This window comes from Diceros bicornis, chromosome X (genome assembly GCF_020826845.1).
Source record: "Diceros bicornis minor isolate mBicDic1 chromosome X, mDicBic1.mat.cur, whole genome shotgun sequence".
In the NCBI taxonomy this organism is placed as follows: Eukaryota; Metazoa; Chordata; class Mammalia; order Perissodactyla; family Rhinocerotidae; genus Diceros; species Diceros bicornis.
In genome coordinates this window covers 120,228,376-120,250,990 of record NC_080781.1, presented here as the reverse complement: position 1 = coordinate 120,250,990, position 22,615 = coordinate 120,228,376, and the positions used below count along the sequence as shown (strand labels likewise).

Sequence of the window (22,615 nt, the reverse complement as noted above, 5' to 3'; positions counted from 1 at the left end):
TCTTATGAACTGAACATTTCTTCATTGAGATCCTAATATTTTTAGTAAATGTGGCAATGAAAAATCTCTCTGCCAATGTTTTGTTTACTAAAAATCAGGTGTTGCAAATTTTTAATGAAAGTATGATCCAAACCACGACATACAAATAAATTTCATTTTAATGTAAACGTATTGTTGTGTGTGAAGCTAAATATACACGTTTGTATGTGTATATTGAAATGAGTGCATGAGTATATTGAAACTGAGTTTGTATGTGTATGTTGAAACATAATCCAAATGTTCATCAGTGGTACTAACAGGTACTATTTATGACGGTGCTTTACTCTTGATCAGCACGTGGTTATTTTCTGAATCCTTCGCAAGCACCATGTCTTAGTTACTTATGAGAAAACGCTATATGACTGATCCCTAAGACATAATCAGTGACACACACACACATACAATAAAATCATAGGAAGCCGCTGAAGGTCCTGTAATGACGTAGGTACATGCCTGTTTTCTAACGTTAAATGATGAAACCATGAGGCTAAATCACATCCCCTATGACTGGAATTTATACATATTTGAGTATTTGTATCATTCCAAGTGGGCACTGTATAGCACGCAGTCTTGAGAACTATCTAGAGATTTATCTTAGGGTTCCAGGCAAATAGTTGCTTCTCCCTAAATACACCCAGGCCTAGTGCCCAGGCCAGAAAATGCAGGACTCCCAGGGAACCTGGGAAGTGAGCCAGGTCAAGAACCACGTGTACCGGTGCCTAGATTTGCTCTTCTTCAAGCCCTTAGGTGAAACCATTTTCTTTTCCCCCGTAGGACTGGGTCCCTGAAGTTTGCCCCCTGATATCCCAAGACAACTTGATACCAAGAGAAAACACTTGCAATATTGTGAGGAGAAAGTAGAACTGCAAAGACTAGGTAAGTGTAAATTGAGTTCTTGAACAGAAAAGATGCCTGATGAGAGTATAGGTTTTGGCCCCAGTTTGACTGCAGATAGAACCAAAAGCAAAATCACAATGGTGTGAGCAGGTTTCTTCAAACTGGACAAGAAGCAAGGCAGCCATATTTCCTGCCGCCTTTGTCTCTTGGTCGCATTTTTTTCACACCAGAAGGGCGGGAGAAGAGGGCATGGGGACAGTGTTAGATAGAATTTCTGGAGCAACACTGCCATCTTGAGGAAATCGCGGGAAAAAGCCCCAAGGCTTCCTCTCGGAAACGACTTTTAGTTTGGAAAGGTCCATTCTATGGGGAGGCTGATGGGCCAGGCCCCAAGCAGGAGCTCAGCGCCTCCGCCAGAGGACTACCTGGAGCTCTGGACAAAGGTGGGGTCAGGTGCAGGAGCTTGCCAGGGGGGAGGCAGGACAGCTAGCAGCTGCCAGGAAGTCCGGACACAGGAAGTCGTGGGGTGGGGTCTTGGTATTCTCCCAGTGTGGGCGGGACCAGAGGAATCCACTAACAGACAAAGTACTGGGCCTGTGAGTGTTGGTCTCTTTCCCAGCCCCTCAGAGCACGTGGTGTTCCCATGCTCTGGGGCCTGGGCCCTTTTTGGTAGCAGAGTCTGAGAACAGAGGACAGGACAGTTCCGGCTTATAGCAGGACCTAGTGTACTTGCTGGAGGTCTCAGGGGCACCCAAATTGGACCTGGGAGAGCCTGAAGAGAAGTGGAATCACCCAGCCAAGCCAAGAAGGGTTAGTACTTTTGCTAGGAGAGCAGATCTCGCACAAACAGATGGGAACCAAAAACAGGTGAAGAGGATTGAAGATGAACTCACCTTTTAAAAGTCTTTGTCTGCCGGAGGTGGCATTACCTGTGACCTCGCTTCACTTCTTCACACATGGCTGTTGTAGCAGGTACATTGTAACGAAGCATGATTGTTTCAGAAATGCAAAAACAGGTGGCAAAATTTTAAAGCATGTTAGAATTCCAAAGACTATTTTGTGATGTTTTAAAAAGCATTCAAGCTATAAGGTAGGAAAACTTGTTTTAATGATCAAAGTAAAAGGGAATTTGAATATTATTTTTTAAAAGTACATGTATGTGCAAAGTGAAGAGATAAGAATGCATGGCGAAGACATTTTTAAGTGGTTGTTTCTTCTGATTGAGGTACCGTTTGTTTTCTACTTTATAATTACTCAAAATTTGAATGCTTTGCCAGCAGCACGTATAACTTTTGTAATTTCTTGGAATAGAAAGGTCTTCTAGAGTAAAATATAAAAATTTTCAAGCACTCAGAAATATATATTGATATGCAAGTATGCAAACGATATAAGGTTGTGCTGAAGACTTTTTGCAAAACTACACCCAGTATGTGTCCAATTATGTTTAAAGAGAAGCAAACGCGTGTGTAAACATTTATATATAATATATGTATGTATTTATATATAATATATATGTATATATAAACATTTTTAAAAGCTACATATTTACAATGATGGTCAGTGTTATAAGTGAGTATGCTTTTCAACTTGAAATTCTCAGTCAACATATTTATATTTAAAAGAGACATTAATGAAAGATAGTAACTGCATGTAAAGGATGTGAATGCATCCACCTTAAAGTTTTCTTAGGGTACACATCTGGGTAACTGAATTTGAGAGATACCAACTTCAACCTTCATTTATTGAATTCTGTTTTCTTTCTTTACAGTTTTAAAAGAAAACTTTAAGATAAAAATTTGCTGTAAATATTGACAAATACAAAAAGGAAACCCTAATGCTCTGGGGCATGAGTATTTAGTTCCAATATTAGTTTTAGAGTATATATATATATGTCATCATATTAATGATTAGGTGAGGCAAGTCTCAAAATCAAGACTCCTGAGGGTGGCATTATAGGTATCTTATGTCCTGTGTATGAATTTAAAAAGATGAAGTAAGAAGTTAATTCGTATTCTTTAATTAATGGATCAATTAAGTAGTTCTTTGCAAATGTTTTATTGTCTAAAATCCAGGTCTTGCAAGTGTTTCATGATAATTTCAAGCTACCAAGGAGTGAGAAGTGAAAATTTGGGATCTAAAACATGATGCATATATAAATCCAATTTAAATGTAAATTTATTATAGTTTATTACCGTAAACAAGGAACTATCTGTGTGTGTTGAAAGAGTGGGAGTAAATATGCAAAAGGTTATCAGTGCTTAATACAGTATTTTATCACAGCACTTTTACTCTTGATCAGCACATGGTTATTTTTTTAATCCTTTGCAAGCACCATGTGTTAGTTACTTATGAGAAAACACTATAAGACTGATCCCTAAGACTTAATTAGAGGCTTACAGATACATAATAATAGAATCATAGGAAGCCACTGAAGGTCATATAATCACATGCATGGAAACTTGCTTGTGTTTCAATGTTAAATGATGAAACCATGAGACAAAATCATGTCCTTTCTGACTGGAATTTATATGTTGAAGTATATGTGTCACTCCAAGTGGGACAATGTATGGAATTCAGACTTGACAGATATCTGGACCCTCCTCTTAAGGTTCCAGCCAAATGGCTGCCTCCCACTCAACACAAAGCCTAGAGCCCACTCAGAAAACAGAGGAGGACTCCCAGGGAACCTGGCAGTGAGATAAATCAAGAAGCATGTGGCCTGGTGCTTAGATTTGCTCTTGTCCAGGCCCTTATTTCCATTATTTTCTTTACTCTTAGCCCTGGATCCATAAAAATTGCCCATTGAAGCAAATAACATGGGAAAATGTTGAGGATCACGGCTGAGTGAATAGCAGACCTGCAAAACCTTGGTAGAGTGGAAATGGAATTCTTGAAAAGAAAACATGGCTGATGAGGTTAGGTGGTTTACGCCTCAGTTTAATTTCTGAGGGAAACTAGGAGCAAAAGTACATCTGTTTGAGCAAATTTCTTCCAAACAGGGCTGTTAGCTGGGCAGCTTTGTTTCCCGACTCCTTTGTCTCTTGGCTTTTTTTCATATTAAATGGGCGGGAGTAGATGGGGAGGGCTGGGTTAATTGGCTTTTCCAGAGCAATACTGCCACCAAGAGGAAGTTTTTGACAAAACCCAAAGTTGTTAGAACTCCTGTGAGGCCTAGCAGCTGATAAAGGTTTGGCTTTTTGTGAGGCTGAGTGAACCCTGGCCCTGAGCTGGGCCTCCTTCCCTTCAAATCTGAAGCAGTTGGGTTTGGCTGTCCTTGAGGCCGTTTTTGGTTAAGGGCAGCCAAGGAGGATTTGGACACATTTGAGAAAGCATGCCTCAATGGTCTAGTACCATATGAAGATATAAGGTGGCCTCTGACCTCTTCACCCTACTTCAGCTAAGCAGATAGCAAAGAAACCCTGTATCGGATGAACTAAGCTGCCTGCTTTGATGTAGTAGTTTGACTTGACCATATGCTAGACTGCGGAAGCTAGATATGTGAAGACAGTACCCCATATCTGAAGTTAGAATTGTGTGTGACAGAAGAGGTAGCCACAGCCCTGGAATTCCTCAGGCTCAAGAATTTTGGGTTCACACATTTTGGTTTACAGTAAGACGCTACATTTGGCCAGGGAGTAGATGGAAACCTAACGCAGCAGTACCTTTCTGAGTCCCAGGAATTTAAGCATGACACCATGACCAGTAACAGGAGATTGTAACTATTGGCAACTCTAACTACTGCTCAACCAATGACACTCATCTCAGATCAAAAGCTGTTTCAAAATGAAAAGTTAAAAAAAACCCCACCCAGTAGAAAAGGTGGCAAAGGAAAGAGCAGGCACTTCCCAGACAATCAAAGGCCATGCAACACAAGTCTATTAGCAGAGATTTTCCAATTCACCAGTACCAAAGTAAATTGCAATTCAACATGTTCTCCTATATTATAATACCCTTCACTCTTCATCATAACCCTGAACAAGCCACTGATAATGAAGCCATTAATATCACTCAGTTTGTGTAATGATTTGTGGAATCAGACAAGCTGCTACCAGGTGAGAAGCATTGTTAATTGGCTCAACTCTTTGGAAGTCAGTTGGTCAACATAAATCTTTCACATGGGAATACCATTTGTCCAGAGACTCTGCCTCTCAAAAGTGATCATATAGCCATATTCCCACAGGAAAGCAGAGAGATGGGGCCAAGGAGGATCATTGAGGTTTCCTTTGCAAGAGTGGAGAGTGGGTAAGGGCCAAGGGTCCGTTTTCTGGGTTCAGCTACAGCAGATTCAGCTATAGCAGGCAGTCTTCGTAAGCCTTTGGAAAGATTGAAATCCATTCTCTTGAGTCCTTATCAGGAGTGATGTCCATACCTTTGACTCAGGGAAGAAAAAACAATGTTGGAACTTTGGAATCAAACTATCCTAGGTGGCTAATACAAGGAAAATGAAATGGAAAAATAAGGTCTGTCTTTCTCTACTTATTACATACATGCTTAATTCAAGTTGAATACATAAAAAAATTATGAATTCAAAAAAGTGAATAGGCACAAGGAAAGTATCTGGAAAGCATACAACCAAACGACTAACAGTGTCTAACTTTCTGGAATGATGTTTCCAATGGTTTGCCTTCAAGTTTTAACCTTACACTTGTCTGATCTGGAAATGTTGAAAGTGAGAAAAGCTTGCGTTTGAAATTAAAAAAAAAAAATCAAGAAACCAACATCATCCCAATATGCAATTAAAAGAGTATGTCATAAGATCTATTTTTCTTTTAAAAATGTGCACAGGTCTATGTGCATGCAAGATTTAAAGGCTACACTCTTAATTGTTATGCAAACGGAATGCTATTTCCAAATTCGGCTTAACAGAAAATCCAATTTTCTGAAGCATATTTAATATTATGTGAAGAGGCTTATGTAATGATATAAGAAAGACCTAAGAAAACGATGGATAGAAGAAAGCAACTCAAACTGCACAGATATTCCACATGTATCGTGTAAGTCAAAATCCTTACCAAGAAACCTGACAGCCTTTACACATGTGCCCACACATGTACAACTATATAATAAACATAACAAAAATGAGAATGCAATAGATCAGACATCAATGGTGTGTCTATTGAGTTCCTGTAAGTTAGAGTATCATTTCTTTACTGCTTCTATTTGCTCAATTTACTGATTCTTTTCCAGATGCGTGTTGTTATTATGATTTGATCAACAATAAAGGAATGCTATGAGATTTAACCATAAAAAACTACCATGTTGCTCATGAATAGTTAACGATATTAGCAAGTGCCCACTGTCCAGTGTTGAGTCAAAAATTCATGGCACCACACTCCATGTACAGTGTGACTAGGATGGATTTGAAGAAAAGAGATGGAAATGTTTAGAGTGTGTGTGTGTGTGTGTTTAGCATTGTGCTGATAGGGAGTATAATGATGACATGTAGACTAAATCTCTTTAGCTCTCCTGAATAGTTGTATATCATTTTTATAATATTTATACCAACATACTCATCAAGCTGCTAATAGTGGTTCCCTGGAGAAAGAAGGATTTGGGATAAAGTGTTTCCATTTGTTCTTGATAGAGTGTGTATTCTAAGAGATTTTTCAAGAAGCCAATAATATATTTGTAATTTGAGAACCAATCCAGAACAAATATGTACAGAAGAAATTATTGACATAACTTGATTTATTGGCCATTTGAGACCTAATGTATTTATATCTCTCACTGGTCATAGAAAACAAAAGGATTCAACACCTCCATATTTTGAAAATCCTTGTCTGCTTAAGTGGGCATTACTTGTGACCTCACTGCACTTTATACATGGCTAATGTGTCTGGAAATTTCGTAAACAAGTATGCTTAATTCTAAGAAATGCAAAAAGATGAGAGACAACATTACAAATACAAAGTATTCCAAGGAATATTTAATAATGTTTGCAAAGACCTCAAACTATAATCAGTGAAGAAAGCATGTTTGAACACTTGAGGTACAAAGGAACTGGAATTTTAGGTTAAAAAATATACATGCACAGGAAAGACATGAGAATGTACGGCAAAGACAGTTTAGAAGTTATTTCTTCTAGTTTTGTTTGAGGTGCCATTTATTTTTGGCTTTATAATTTTTCAAAATGTGAACAGGTTGTCAACAGCAGGTGTTACTCTTTTAATTCCTTGGAAGAGAGACCTCTTTCTAGAATAAAGTGTAAAGAAATTTCAAACTGGGGAAAATATATATTGATATGGGACCATGCAATTTATATAAGGTTATGCAGAAGACTTTTGCAAAACTATACCTGAGTCAAATTATAATTAAGGAGAAACAAATGTGCATATATATATATAACATATATATACTATATATTAAATATATAATAAATAGGGCAATAAAAAGCATTTTTCATAGTGATTTATTTACTAAAATGAGGACTTGCAAAATTTACATAATATTCTCAAAATGCCCAGGAATCATGAGTGAAAATTTCTTATGCAAACCGTAGTATACTAACATCCAATTTTAATATAAATTTATTGTTGTGTACGAATGCAAGTATAGAACTCTGTGTGTATTGAGAAGAGTGGAAAGACATAATCCAAAAGGTTATCTGTGGTGGTAACAAATTTTATAGCAGTGCATTATTCTTGATCACCACATGATTATTTCTGAATCCTTGGCAAGCACATCTGGGTTACTAATGAGAAAAGGGTTTTAAGACCAATCTCTAAGAGATAAATGGTAACATACACACACACCCCTACACTCCCAATAAAGTCATAGGAAAGCAATTGAAGGCCATTTAATGACATGGGAAAGTGCTTGTGTTCCAAATGTTAAATGAAAGCATGAGACAAAACTCTGAGTAACCTCTGATGGAATATATATATCCTGCCGTGTGGGGCGTTGTATGGCATATAGTGATGAGAGCTATGTGGGCCCTCCTTTTAGGGCCCCAGTCAAATGGCTGCCAACAGTTCAACACATAAGGCCTACATCTTTACCCAGAAAATGTAAGAGAATTCCTTGAGAGGTGTCGAGATGAGCCAGGCAAGGACACATGGATTGGTACCTCAAGATGCGCTCCTGGTTGAATTTCCAGCATTTTCTTTTTCTGTTTAGGCCTGGATCCTTGAGATTTGCCCCCAGAAGTAGACAACTTGATAACTTGGGAAAATGCTGGAAATGTAATGCTGAGTGAAGGAGAACAGAACTGTGAAGACTAGGCCTTAGTGGAACCGAACTCTTGTAAAGAGGAGATGCTTGATAAGGGTGGGTAGTTTTAGGCTTCAGTTTGATTTCAGATGAAAGCCAAAGCAAAAGTGCAGCAGTGTGAACAGGTTTTCTCAAATTGGACAAGATACAAGGCAACCATTTTTCCTGGCGCCTTTGCCTCTTGGTAGCGTTTTTTCAGACAAGATGGGCGGGTGAAGAGGGCCTGGGGGGTGGGGAGGAACATACTTGTTGGCAAAGCTGGTGCACTACTGCCATCGTGAGGAAATAGTTTAAAAACAACCTATGCTGTTATTGCTTTGCTTCCATAAGGACTTTCAATTTTAAAAAGTCCATTCAGTGGAGAGGCTAACAGGCCCTAGCCCAAAATTCGGCCTCCCTGGCTTCTCTGAGTTATTCCAGGAGCTCTGGCCGAAGGCCTGATGCTGGTATGACAAAGGTGAGGTCCAGGTGTAGGAGCTGGCTGGTGGGGAGGCAGGACTGAGCCGTCAGCTGCCAGGAAGTCCCTGCACAGGAAGTTGTGGGGTGAGGCTTTGGCTTCCTCCCGGTGTGGGCAGGACTAGAGGAAGCCTCTCAGAGTTAAGTGCAGGGCTTGTTGGCATTTGTCTCCTGTCCCTGCCCATCAGAGGATGAGGCCAGCCTGCCTACAGTGTCCTGGAGCCTTAGAATCTTGGCTTCCTGTAGTAGCAGCATCACAGTGCGTAAAACAGGCTAATTCGAGGTGATATTTTACAGCAACATATGTGCTTGTTGGGGGATCTCAGACACAACAAAAGTCTGGAACCCATTGCCTTGAGCAAGGAGGACAAATGGAGAAGCGTTGGGGGCCACCTTGCCAAGCCAAGAAGGGCCAAAACTTCTGCCAGGAGATCAGAGACATCCACATAGGGACCAAAAAATACAAGGAAGGCCAGAAGGAATTCTCTGAGCCCAGAGGCAGCAAAAGCAGTTGCTTGCATCAGGTTTCTCAAGTTCTGCTCTCATCTCAGTTCTCTTGCTGGGATAGTAGGTGGGCTTATATCTTTAGTTGTTCTCCCAGAGGGTGCTGAAGTCCTTGAAGCTTAGCTATTCCCCTTATACTTAACACTTGTTCTTCTCTGTCACTGCTTCATAAGTTCCAGATAGATGCCTAGTAAGCTTGACAAGATGGCCACTGTTTGGGTGTTGAACACTCTCAGACTCGTATTTTCTGCTCCCAAGATAGTGAAGAATGCCTAGAATTTCTTGGATTCACTGCATAATTGAGGACCATCCTGGTGCCTCTCTTCTATTTTCCTCACTCTGTCAGCATTTGACCTCTTAGAGTAGTTGAAGGTGATTTTGTCTTGTGCTTGGATATGAGCTTCTTGTGACTAAAATATATAATCATTTCTGCTTCTGTTGCATTTAAACCAGTAGTAAAATGGGTAAAGAAATTAAACAGGCAATTTATAAAAGAAGAAATCCAACTATTTAGTAAATAAATGAGAAGATACTCAAATTTACTAGTGTTTAGGGAGCTGCAATGGTCAACAAACATTATGTTTATGTTTATATCATTAATTTATAACTATATGTGCCAATGTTTGTACATATTTATATATCTATGCATACATATCTATGTTATATATGTATATTATATATGTGTATGCATTTTGTCATACATAATGTTACAAATTATAGGTATGTACATATACATGTATGTGTAAATATGTGTATGTGTGTGTATATATACACATACACACACAACAATTAAATAATTCTATTCAGTGTTTTTTCCCCAAGGCCTAGAGCAATGTCTGGAACTTGGCAGGAACTAGATAAGACATTTTTGAATGAATGTATGATTGTCTACACATACTGAGATATCTGGAATGAAAAACACCAAAGTGTAAATAGTAGTTCCCATACTACCATATATTGTTTAGGAATGAGTGTTCATGACTCTTTTTTTTTTTTTTTTAACATTTTTCACAAGAAAGTGTGTTTTTTTAAAATTAAGAAACAGCTATTGTTTCAATATACTTAAAAATAAAATTCCAGGTTATTAAATATCAGCAATGAGTCACTTTTTAAAATGCATATCTATTTTATACTTGTCTGTTTCTCTTATATATAAATTTTACCAGTTTTAAAAATTGTTTTTCATTTTTAAAAAATTTGTCTTCTGAAAACTAATGACATTGTGAAAAGTTAATGTCATAAGAGAGTATAATATATAAATTGAAATTCAAGATTGCCCCACATATAATATACATGTAACCCACTCATACAGATAACATACAAGAAAAGAGTAGAGCAAGACAAAACCTATCAGTGCTTATATTGAGATGATATGATCAAGGGTGTTCTGTAAGTGCTGCTAGGTAATAACTCATTTTATTATTTTCACAATGCCTGTATTACATGTGCAATTTAGGCAAAAGGTAAAGGAATTTCCAAAATAAAGGGATAAAAAATTAACAATCTTACAAAGGGTATTACATGACTTAGAAGAGTACTCATGATACAATGATAAGGAAGTAACCAAGGTAAGATTTCCAGGTAATGTGGCAAGTTGAACACTGGCATCTAATTTTGTTTTCTCCTGGTTCCCTTCCAAAGTGGAGGCAAAGAGATTTTTCTAAAAGGTATAAACTCACAGGACAGAAAAAATAAGAGAAGATACAGCATCAACAATATTTAGAAGCTGAAAGCAGATGGAAAATGATACATGAATAATAGAAAAGAGAAGAATTAGTCCTGATACAGCAGAAGAGAAAGTAGAGAACCAACCTTATTTAAACCAAACTCCCATGTACAAAGCCTTAGGAACTTGTTTCATCTGATACGGGGGTGTCTCCTTGTAATGGAGGTGGCACTAAAGTGTGAAGGATTTTGGTTTGAAGCTATTTAAGAAGGCATTAGGGACTTCTGGCTTTGCCTGGGATATGGAAAGCCAGAAAAAGTGATATTTCCATCCTAACAACAAAAAAAGGTGTATAATCTAAAAAAAAAAAAAAAAAGATTACGTTTCTTGAACTCATCAGAGAGCTGAAGAATGCTGACGAATCAAGTTAAATAACTACTGGGGCATGCTCCATGGCTTAGCAGTTAAGTGCACACGCTCCACTACTGACGGTCCGGGTTCAGATCCCGGGTGCACACTGACGCTCAGCTTGTTGGGCCATGCTGAGGCGGTGTCCCACATACAGCAACTAGCAGGATGTGCAACTATAACATACAAATATCTACTGGGGCTTTGGGGAGAAAAAGGGAAAAAAAAAAAGGAGGAGGATTGGCAATAGATGTTAGCTCAGGGCCAGTCTTCCTCAGCAAAAAGAGAAGGATTGGCATGGATGTTAGGTCAGGGCTGATCTTCCTCACAAGAAAAAAGAAAAAAGAAAAACAATGGCATAACAAAAAGGAGGTGATAGAACTACTTTCATTCTGATGTCATTGTTAAAAAAAAAAGAAAAGAAAACAAAACAAAACAAAAAAAACAACTACACTGCAATCTAAGCAAAGACAGTTGCCTCCAAGGGGAGAAAAGATGAAAGTACTGGCTCACATTTGGCAGAAGTTGGGAGTAAGACTGAGCTACCATAAAAGCAGGTGAGAAGAATTCAGCTAAACTTTTTGATGAATTGCTCAAGGCTTAGTGTGATAGTAAAGAAACCCTGGGAGCCATAGTGCTTCATTAGGGGCCCATGAGAAAGACTAGGGGCAAGGCAGGATACTGGAGAAAACCTCTCTCAGTGCTGGAGGAGGGAACAACCACTGCTATGGGAAAGGCACAGAGCCCTGTCTGGACCCTTCTCTTTAAGGAACAAAAGCTTTAAACTACTAAAGCTTTAAACTACTAGAGGAAGGACAGCAAACACTGTTGCCACCACAAAGTCCCACTGCAGATTATAGAAAGGAAAATCAAAACCCTCTCTCCCCATGGGAGGTTGGAAACCCTCCTGAGTAGTAGAGGCTTCCTACTGCTGGTGAAGGGGCAGGATTACTGAGTAACCATTCCCTGAGAAACAGGACATAGGACCTGCCAAAGATGGAGGCTGGGACAGGATGACAGAGAACCCATCACCACCGGCAAGCATCAAATAACAACAGTTTACCACTGGGGGAGGTGAAAAACATGGATAGAGGGACCCTCTCTGAGGCAAAGGCACACAGAGAAGGCATAATGCTTTTCAGAAGAGAGAAAGAAATTATAAGGAAGTGTCAAATGGAAATACTAGAAATAAAACACAGTAACAGAAATGAAGTATGCATTGAATGGGCTCATCAGTACACTAGAAACAGTGAAGGAAGGTCAATAGCAATTACACAAACTGAAACAGAAAGAGAAAAAAAGAGTTGGGGGGGAACAATACAGAGCACCAAAAACTGTAGAATAACATCAAATGGTCTAACATATATTCAGTTGGTATCACAAAAGGAAAAGAGAAGAAATATTTCAAAAGATAATGACCAAGAATTTAAAAAATAGTAAAAGACCTCAAACCACAGATCTAATAAGCTTAGAAAATCCCAAGCAGTTAAATACGTATACACATGCAAAGACACATCAATAGTCAAACTCCTGAAAACCAAAGATAAAGAGAAAATTTAGAGGCCAGCTGGACACAAAAGACAAGATATTCTCTGGAGAGGAACAAATATAAGAATTGTAGCAGTCTTGTTAGACATTATTCAAGCTATAACGAAATGGAGTGACATCTTAACAGTACTCAAAACAAAACAAAACAAAACTGAAATGATCAATCCATAATTTTATACTATCAAAAATGTCTCAAGGGGCTGGCCCAGTGGCGTAGTGGTTAAGTTTGTGCGCTCCGCTTCGGTGGCCCACGGTTTGCAGGTTCGGATTCTGGGTGTGGACCTATACACCACTCATCAAGCCACGGTGTGGTGGCATCCCATATACAAAATAGAGGAAGATGGGCATGAATGTTAGCCCAGGGCTAGTCTTCCTCAGGAAAAAGAGGAAGATTGCAATGGATATTAGCTCTGGGTCAATATTCCTTACCAAAAACAAACAAAAACAAGTCTCAAAATAAGGAGAAATACTTTTTCAGACAAACAAAAATTAAGAGAATTCATTATCATTAGACCTTCACTACAATAGATATTAAAGGAAACTCTTCAGGCAGAAGGAATATGATATCAGACAGACACCAGGGATTGACACAAAGAGTTGGAGATTTATAGAAACTGTTAAAATGAAAGTAAATACAACTGACATTTATTCTTATTTCTAATTGTTTTAAAATATATTTGTCCATATGAAAAATAGTAGCATATATGAGAGGTATGATGACAGCACAAAAGAAGGGAAATAAGAGTATATTGTCATAAGGTCCTTACACTACGTAAGAAGCAGTATATTATTTGAAATCAGACTGGGATTAGTTACATGTACATATTTTTAAACCCTGGGTCAACCACACACAAATTTTAAAAAAGATATGACTAATGAATGAGTAGCGATCAAACTGGAATCATAAAAAATACTCACTGGACCGGCCCCGTGGCATAGCGGCTGAGTTTGCGCATTCCACTTTGGCGGCCCAGGGTTTGCCGGTTTGGATCCTGGGTGCGGACCTGTTCACTGCTCGTCAAGCCATGCTGAGGCAGTGTCCCACATAGAAGAACTGGAAGGACCTACAACTAGGATATGCAACTATGTAGTGGGGCTTTGGGGAGAAAAAAGAAAAAGAAGATTGACAACAGATGTTAGCCCAGGGCCCATCTTCCTCAAAAAAAGAAAAAAAAAAAAGTCAGTTTATCCAGTAGAATTTCAGGAAAGATGAAAAAATGAACAAGTAGAAAACAACCAGCAAAATGATTTAATTGCTACCATATCAATAATTACATTCAATGTAAATGATCTAAACAGTCTATTTAAAAGACAGAGATTTCCAGATTGGATTAAAAAAAGTAAGAACCAGCTATATTCTGGCTACAGGAAATCCACTTGAAATACAGGTACTGATATGTTAAAAATTTTAAAAAGGTGGAAAAATATATACCAAGCAAACAGCAATCAAAAGAAAGCCATAGTGCTTTTCTTAATCTCAGACAATATAGGCTTCAGAACAAGCATCATTACCAAGGATAAAGAGGAAAATTACAAAAAGATGGATCAATTCACCAATAAGACATAACAATCCTAAGTGTTTGTCCACTTAAAAAGCAACCTTCAATATGTATGAAGCAAAAACTGATAGAACTGAAAAGAAGTACATTAATCCACAAATATAGTTAGAAATTTCAACTCCAGCTGTACTCCTCTCTCAGTAATACAAAGAATAGCAAGTAGACAGAAAGTTAGTATGGATATAAAAGACCTGAACAACACTATCAATCAACTCAACCTAATTGACATTCATAGAACACTGCATGTAACAACAGCAAAATACACGTTCTTTTCAAATGTACGTGGAACATTCATTAATAAAGAACATATTCCAGGCCATGAAACAAAACTGAACAAATTCAAAAGAATTGAAATCATGTAAAGTTCATCCTCTGATAGTAACAGAATTAAACTAGAAATCAATAAGAGAAAGATATTTGGAAAATCCTCAATTAGACTTTTAATAACAGACTTGAACACTTGAGACAAGGAGGAAGTCACAAGGAAAATGAGAAAATATTTCAAATTGAAGGAAAAGGAAAACAAAACATATCAAAATTAGTGAGATGCAGTTAAGCAGTGCTTAGAGCAAAATTTATATCATTAAATATTTGTAATAAAAAGTAAGAAAAGTGTCAAATCAATGATCTAAGCTTCCACCTTAAGAATCTAAAAGATTAGCAAATTTAGCCCAAAGTAATAAGAAGGAAGGACATAATGATAGAGATCAATGAGATTGAAAACAGAAAATCAATTGAAAACAAAGTCAATCTAGTTCTTCAAAAAGATCAATAATATTAAACCTCTAGCCAGGTTGAGAGCAGATACAAATTACCAGTATCAGGGATGCAAGAGGCATCAATCGCTACAAACGTTACAGATAGTAACGGGATAACAAAGGAATATTATGAACAACTTTAGGCCTATACAATTGACAATTTAGTTGAAGTGGACAATTCCTTGAAAGACACAAACTACCTAAGCTCACTCAAAGAGAAATAGTTAACCAATGTCTGTTACTGCAATTGGATTTGTAGTTAAAAGTCTTCCAACAAAGAAAAATTCAGCCAAGAGGGTTCCATTGGTCAATTTTACCAAACTTTTAAGAAAGAAATAATACTGATTCTATACAAACTTCTAGAATATAGAAGAGGAGAAAACTTTTCACAACTCATTTTATGAGGCCAGCATTACCTTGATAACAAAATCAAACAAAGATATTACAAGAAAACAAAACTACAGGGCAATATCCCTCATGAACATAGACACAAAAATCCTCAACAAAAATATTAGCAAATTGAATCCAATAATATATAAAAAGGATGACACATCACAACCAAGTAGAGTTCATTCCAGGTATTCAAGGTTGGCTTAAAAATCACAAATCAATCAATATAATTCACCATATTAACAGACTAAGAGCAAAAAAATTTCATCATCTCAATGGATGCAGATAAAGCATGATAAAAATTCAGCAAACTAATAGTAGAACAGAATATCCCTTTCTAGAGAAACACTTACAGCTAACATCATACTTAATGGTGAAATATTGAATTGAACTCTTATATACTAGTGGGCATTCAAAAGGGTACAGCCTGTTTGGAAAAAATCTTTGGCAGTTTCTTATAAAGTTAAATATATACTTACCATATAACACAACAATCCCACTACTAGGTATTATCTAAGAGAAATAAAAACATTTCCACACAAAAACCTGCTTGTGAATGTTTATAACAGTTATATTCATAATTGCTACAAACTGGGAAAAACCCATTATAACAATAGTGGTATATCCATACAATTAAATATTACGTAGCAATAAAAAGAAATTACTGACACGTGGAGCAATTGCATTCTGCTAAGTGAAAGATCCTAAAATCAAAAGGCTCCATATTCTATCATGTCATTCATGTGACATTTCTGGAAAAGGCAAAACTATAGGGATGGAAAACAGATTCTCAGAGGCTAGGGTTGGGAGGAGGGTTTAATCACAAAAGTGCATGAGGCAATTTTGAGGGTGGATGAACTGTCTTAAATCATGATTATAGTCGTGCTTACACAATAAAATGTTTGTCAAAATTAGTAGAACTGCTCGTCTAAAAGTAGTGACTTTCACTGTATTCAAATTATACCTCAAAAAACCTCATAACACCCTTCCCAAAGAAGGAGGAGGAGGAGGAAAATGAAGAAGATGAAGAAGGAGAAGAGGAAGAGGAAGTGGAAGAAGAAATGAGATTCTCTAATTATCTCCTCCATTCTGTGCAGCTGGCTACTACACCCCGCCCCCCTAAACAAAATGCAGGTGATTATTCTCTAAAGAGGCTAAAATAAGGATTCTCTGGACTGAGGACCAGCACATACTGTGCCAGGCAGGGTCACCCTACTGACAACAGGGGGGTTACGTGAAGATGTGCATACTTGATGCTAATAAACCCAGCCCTCTTCCCCATTTGGTTTCCAGAACATTAGCAGCAAAGCTTTTGCCCTCCAGAGGGAGGGATTATAAAAGCCTTCTCTGGGGAATTAAACTTCCAAGCCAGATCATTCTACAGTAAAGCCCAAAAGCATCATATAGTCACTCAGAGTTTCCAAACAGCATTGAAATCAATCTAGGATTGAGAATAAAACTGAGAACTTCCAGATATCTAAAGAGAGCCCTAACGTCAAAGATAGACAAAAACATTGAAGAACCATATTGGAAAAGACCAACTTTAAGGGAGAAGAGAACTTTAAAAAATAATTATTATCAATATCATTAGACAAGCAAGAGATAGTAATGCAATTGTAATAGAAGAAAAGAATACAATAAAAAAGATAAAATTACAATGAAAAAACACTACAATTAAAAATAACATAGCAGAAATACAAAACTCAACAAAGAGTTGGGAAAATGACTTTAGTTGTAAAGTAATACAAAAAGTGAAAAAGGAAAAAACTAAGAAAATTGGAGTACATCTGTAAACATGATTCGTTATCCAAATAATAAGATTTCCAGAAGTTTCACAGAAATGTGGAATATGTTATTCCCGACTGAAAGGAGCCACCAAGTTGCCAGCACAAAGGATGAAAAGAGACCTACCTGAGAACATATTGTGAAGTTTCAGAACACTGCTAAGAGAGGGATGGTCATATAACAAACATACGAATATGAAGAATCAGAATGATTTTGAACTTCTGAACATCAACACTAGAAACTCGAATGCAGTAGAACAATGCCTTCAAAATTATGGAAAAACAATTATTTCCAACTTAGAATTCTATACAGAGCCAAACTTTCAATGAAGTGTAAGGGTAAAGATATCCTCAGATATGCAAGGTCTTAAAAATTTACCTCCCTTATAGCCTTTTTCAAAGAGTTACTTTTAGCCCGTGCTTAAAAAAAAAAGATTTAGAAACAATTAGAAAGAGGAAAATATGGATTTCATGAAACTCGAGATCCAATAGAGGAGATATGAGAAGGGAATCCCCAGAATGTTGAAGAAAGGAATATCAGAATGACAGTTAAGTACCAGACAGAGGGGAAACCAGGACACATTGGAGGAGATCAGAAAATTATGAGATAAATTTTGCCAAGTAGATCTAATTGATACAAATAGTTAATATGAATAAGACTCTTTAGATAGCTTATATACTTCCATAGAAGAATATATAAAAAATTTGTTACACTCATCATGCATGAGCAAAATAGAATTTTAAGTAAGATCTGTTTTTGTCATCATATATACGAAGTATGTGGATATTTCATAAATAACCACGATAAATTAATGAAACAAACAGAGTTAATTAATGTCTAGAAAACAAACCCAAGAATAAAAAAGATTTTGGCAAGATCTTTATTACATAATATGTTTACAAAGAATAACATAAAAATATGTATTAAGTAGAAAACTATTTTGTGAATAAAAACTTCATGTTATATCCACAAGGGAAAGAAAAGAGCCATTAAATTTAAAAAACTCTTGTTATTATATATAAAAGGTAGAATTATGGAAATTGATTAATTTCTAATTCATAATCTCTTTAGTTTTGAACATTTTAAAGTGGCATGTATCACTTTTATATATGTGGGAAAATAAAGCTATTCTCATAGTAAAAAATTAAGAAATTGGAGATTATATAAGGGTATGGGTCCATGTAAAATAATTAATGTGTTAAAGATATAGGACAAAATTAGATTCAATATGATCTAACACATGTTTAAAAAACCTCACATATAGTCAAACATAAACATATCCGCTAAATAAAGGCATTTATTGTTGGCAGAATTATACAGTTTATACCAATGTGTGTGAAAACATTACTAAACAAATATGTATGAAAAATATCATTAAAAATGTACATAAAATAAAATGTAGTAGTTCCACCTGAAAAGCAGACATTGGAAACAACATGAACATTCAAAATATAGACAGAAATGCAATTGACATCTTAAAGTCCAATAATATGTTCCCAAAATTCACTAGAAACAGTATAATCTTATATCTGTTCTAAAATAGAGAAGCAGAAATTAATTCTTGCTATAAAAGTGATAGAAACATGGGATAAATAATCAATATACACAATTTTTTTAATTAAAAAGTAAATATAAAGTTACATTTGGTACCCCATGTAGGATGTGTCGTAAACCAGTAAGAGTTATATAGCCCTCAAGAAAAGAATCTTAGGAGCTGAGCCAACCAACAGCCTTCCATCAAACACAAAAGGAATAGTGTGTCCTAGAAAATGGATGGAGCCTCCCTGGGAAGCTAGGAAGCCATACAAAAGACCTCCAGGACAGGTAACTACAGAGCCTCCTCCAGGCCTGGAACTTCCAGCATTTTCTTCTATTTAGTCCTGATATCCTGAGACTTGTCCCTAGAAGACAACTTGATAATTGTCAAAACACTGGAGAACTAATGTTGAGTGAAAAAGAGCTAAACTGTGAAACCAAGATCTGGTAGAAAGGTAACACTTGACAAAAGAAGATTCATGATGACGATGAGTGGTTTAGGCTTCAGTTTGATTTTAGATGGAAATGGAAAGCACAGTGGTGTGAGCGGGTTTCCTCAAACTGGGCAATATATGTGGCAGTTCTGTTTCCTGGTGCCTTTGCCTTTTGTTAGTATTTTTTTCAGACTGGATGGGTGGGAGAAGAGAGCCTGGGGGTTGGGAGGGCAAGGCTGGTTGACATTTCTGGACCACTACTGCCATCATGAGGAAATCGTTTGGTGAAGCCCTAAGCCATGGGTATTTCCTCCCAGTAGACCCAGAAGTTGAAGAATGTTGGGCCTGCAGGAAGGTTGATTATCCCTTGGTTCCAAGCATTGCATCCTTGCTTTCATCTCTTAGGCTTTCCAGAATATGTGGCCAAAGGCATGATATAGTTGTAAAAGCTGGCTAGTGAGTAGCCAGGACTGAACAGGCAGTTGCCAGGAAGTCTAGGCACAAGAAGTCATGGGTGTGGAGCTTTGGTATCCTTGGTGTCCTCCCAATGAAGGCAGGATAGAGGAAGTGGGGGCAAGGGAGGAAGAATCTCACTGTTTATCATAGACCGTATATTGAAGAGTATATTTGGAGCTAAGAGGCAATAACTGATCATTGACAAGGTATCATTAACTCAGGAGTGTCTTGGAGACATTTGGCAAAGCATGCCTCAATGATCCCAGGTGCCTTGTGAAGGTGAAAGGTGACTGCTGACCTCCTGAAATTATTTCAGCTAAAACAGACCAAGAGAAAAAGCCTGGACCAGATGTGCCAGGGTAAACCAGATGTGCTTGGAACAACACTTTGACTTGGCCATATGCTTGGAGTAGAGTAGACAAACACATGGAGACAGAATTGTGGACACTAGAGGTGGCCTCAGCTCTCGATTTCCTCAGGCTCAAAAATGTTGTGTTCATCTCATCCCAGCTGTCCTTAACAGAGGCCATGGAGACTGAGGGTGGATGGAAGCTTCAGGTAATAGCTACTAGCTGAATTTCAGTGTTTTAGGCATAATAATAAGAACAGCAAAAACTGGAAACCAAGAACAACTATTTTCAACATTTACTGCCCTTCAACCATTGACATCCATTACAGATCATTAGCTGTTCCAAAATGAAAAGCTAAAGGAAAACAATCTAGCTGGGGAGGGAAAAAAGAATGAGTCATAAACTTCCCAGAAGAAAAAGGCCATAAAACAGACAAGTCTTTTGGCAGAGGTTCTCAAATTCACCAAAACCCAAGTAAATTACAATTCAAGAAGTTCTCAACTATCTCTTCCTCCCCGCCAATATATCCTGAGCAAGCTGCTGAAAATGAAGCCATCTATATTGCCTAGTTTATGTGATCATTTGTAGAAATAGACAAGCTCCTATGAGTAGGGAAGTATTGTCAATTGAGTTGGGAAGAATTGTCAATTGGTTTAACTCATTGGAGGGCAATTGTGTGCATCAGTTAACCTTTCACATGAGCAAACCCTTTGTCCAGAGACTCTGCCTTTCAAAAGTGTCACACAACCACATTCTCATAGGAGACAAGAGAGTAGAGAAAGTAGGTTCATTGGGGAGGGGGAACGGATATCCTGTTGTTCTCGGATAGGTTGGATTTCACGTAGTTCAGCTACACCAGGTAGGCCTCTTAAGTCCTTGCAAAGAATTCCATTCTCTGTGTCTTGATCAGGAAAGATATTTCACATCTTTGATTAGGGACTAAAACAAATTTTTGAATCTTTAGGATCAAACCATCCTAGTTTGCTAATACAAGAAAAGAAAAAGGAGAAAATAAAGTCACTCCTTATTACATGTATTATCACCTTAAGTTGAATACATAAATATATATGAATTCTAAAGAGTGAATATGCACAAGGGAAGGCTTCTAAGCAGTCTACTCATTGTGTCTGCCTTTCTGGCGTAATTTTTTTAGGGTTATGCTATCATGTTTTAACTTTATACATGTCTGAATCTGAAATATTAATAAGCCTGGTTTACGTTTGAAATCAAGAAACCAAGGTATAGCCCTCAGGCTTTAAAATAGCTTCCAGTGTAAGATTTTGTTTCTCTAAAAATATATGCATAGTTCTGTTTATATATGGAAATGAAAAAGATCACTTTTTATAGTGAAGAAAACTAAAATCTTTGGGCAAACTTCTAAGTAACACAAAATCCAATCTTCTGAAAGATATTTAATGACATGTGAGGTGGCCTTGTGATATATGGACTGGGAAAAGTATGATAGAAGGAAAAGACTCAAAACTTAAGGATTTCCTCATACTAAATTCATACCAACAACCCCATGGGAGCTACACACACACACACACACACACACACACACACACTCACACAAACATTCAAAAGAAAGAGTTTTAGAAGAAAGGGCAGAAGAAATAAAATCAAAATACCAATGCTTGTTTCTATGGATTGCACAGCCTTTCTCTAAGGGATTATATAGTAAAATCATCTCAGGTACAGAAGAGTCAGTGGCAGTAAAGTGGGAAGTGTTCAGGGGTCCTGATGTGCTCAACTCCCCAAAGGATATCATGTCAAGCGTACAAGGAATCTTCATCAGTAAAAGGCTAAGAAGCAGACACAGAGAATAATACTTGCTGATATAAATGAACAGTTAGGTCCAAAGCCTCAAGGGTCTCATCTTCCTTAGGGGAAAGCCAACCACTAAAGAACCCATTTCTGTCCCCTGTGAGAGCTGAGATGAGAGCAGGTCCCTCTAAGTGGGCAGGCCTTCACAATGAGCTCTAGAAAAAAACTGCAAAGCCACTACCTCCTGGGTTCAGAAAATACCTCCAGGCCTTCTTCTCCTTTCTTGGTTTCCATCTGGTTGTGTACATCGACACTCCTACTGATGTTCTGAAGTTTATTTGCTTGGCATGGCAGGGGGGCACACACTCCTCCTCAGGCCATCCTTGCTTCAGGCAATGGGGGCACCAGACTTTTGGGTGTCCCTGAGAACTCTAGTTTGTAGACCAGCTGCTGTTAGATGTCACAAGGAATGAGATTTCGATCCCCGACCCTAACTCTGACCATGTTCACACAAGGGGCCCAGGCTCCAGAGTACAGGGACACCTTGTCCCAGCCCAACTGCCTTATTGTCTAAGGGGCAGGGACAGGAGACAGATGCCCAGACACTCAGCAGAGGCTCTGAGTGGTTTCCTCTAGTCCTGCACACAGTGGGAGGAAACTAAAGCCCTGCCACAGTCCTGGCCCCTGGCTCAGTAACTTCACCAACATTCTTCCTTTGTCCAGAGCTCCCCGAAAGCCTCAGTGTTCAAGTAAGGAGGCCCAACTTGGTCAGGGCCCATTCAGCCTTTGAATTAGCCAGACCTTTCTTAGCTGCCATATCTCAGGGGAATTCACACTAAAAGCTTTGCTTTTGTAAAACTACTTCCTCGTGATGGCAGTATGGCTCCAGAAAAGCCAACCAGCCCTGCCCCCAGGG

The 22,615-nt window shown here is 37.8% G+C and overlaps 1 long non-coding RNA gene across 1 annotated transcript in view; it reads left to right on the top strand.

Moving 5' to 3' along the window:
• The first annotated feature begins 1,456 nt into the window (after positions 1 to 1,456).
• Positions 1,457 to 22,615, top strand: part of LOC131401433 (uncharacterized) — a 48,434-nt gene continuing 27,275 nt past the window's right edge. The window contains exon 1 of the long non-coding RNA XR_009217676.1: positions 1,457 to 1,966. This is a non-coding gene — a long non-coding RNA (uncharacterized LOC131401433). The remainder of the gene's footprint in view (positions 1,967 to 22,615) is intronic.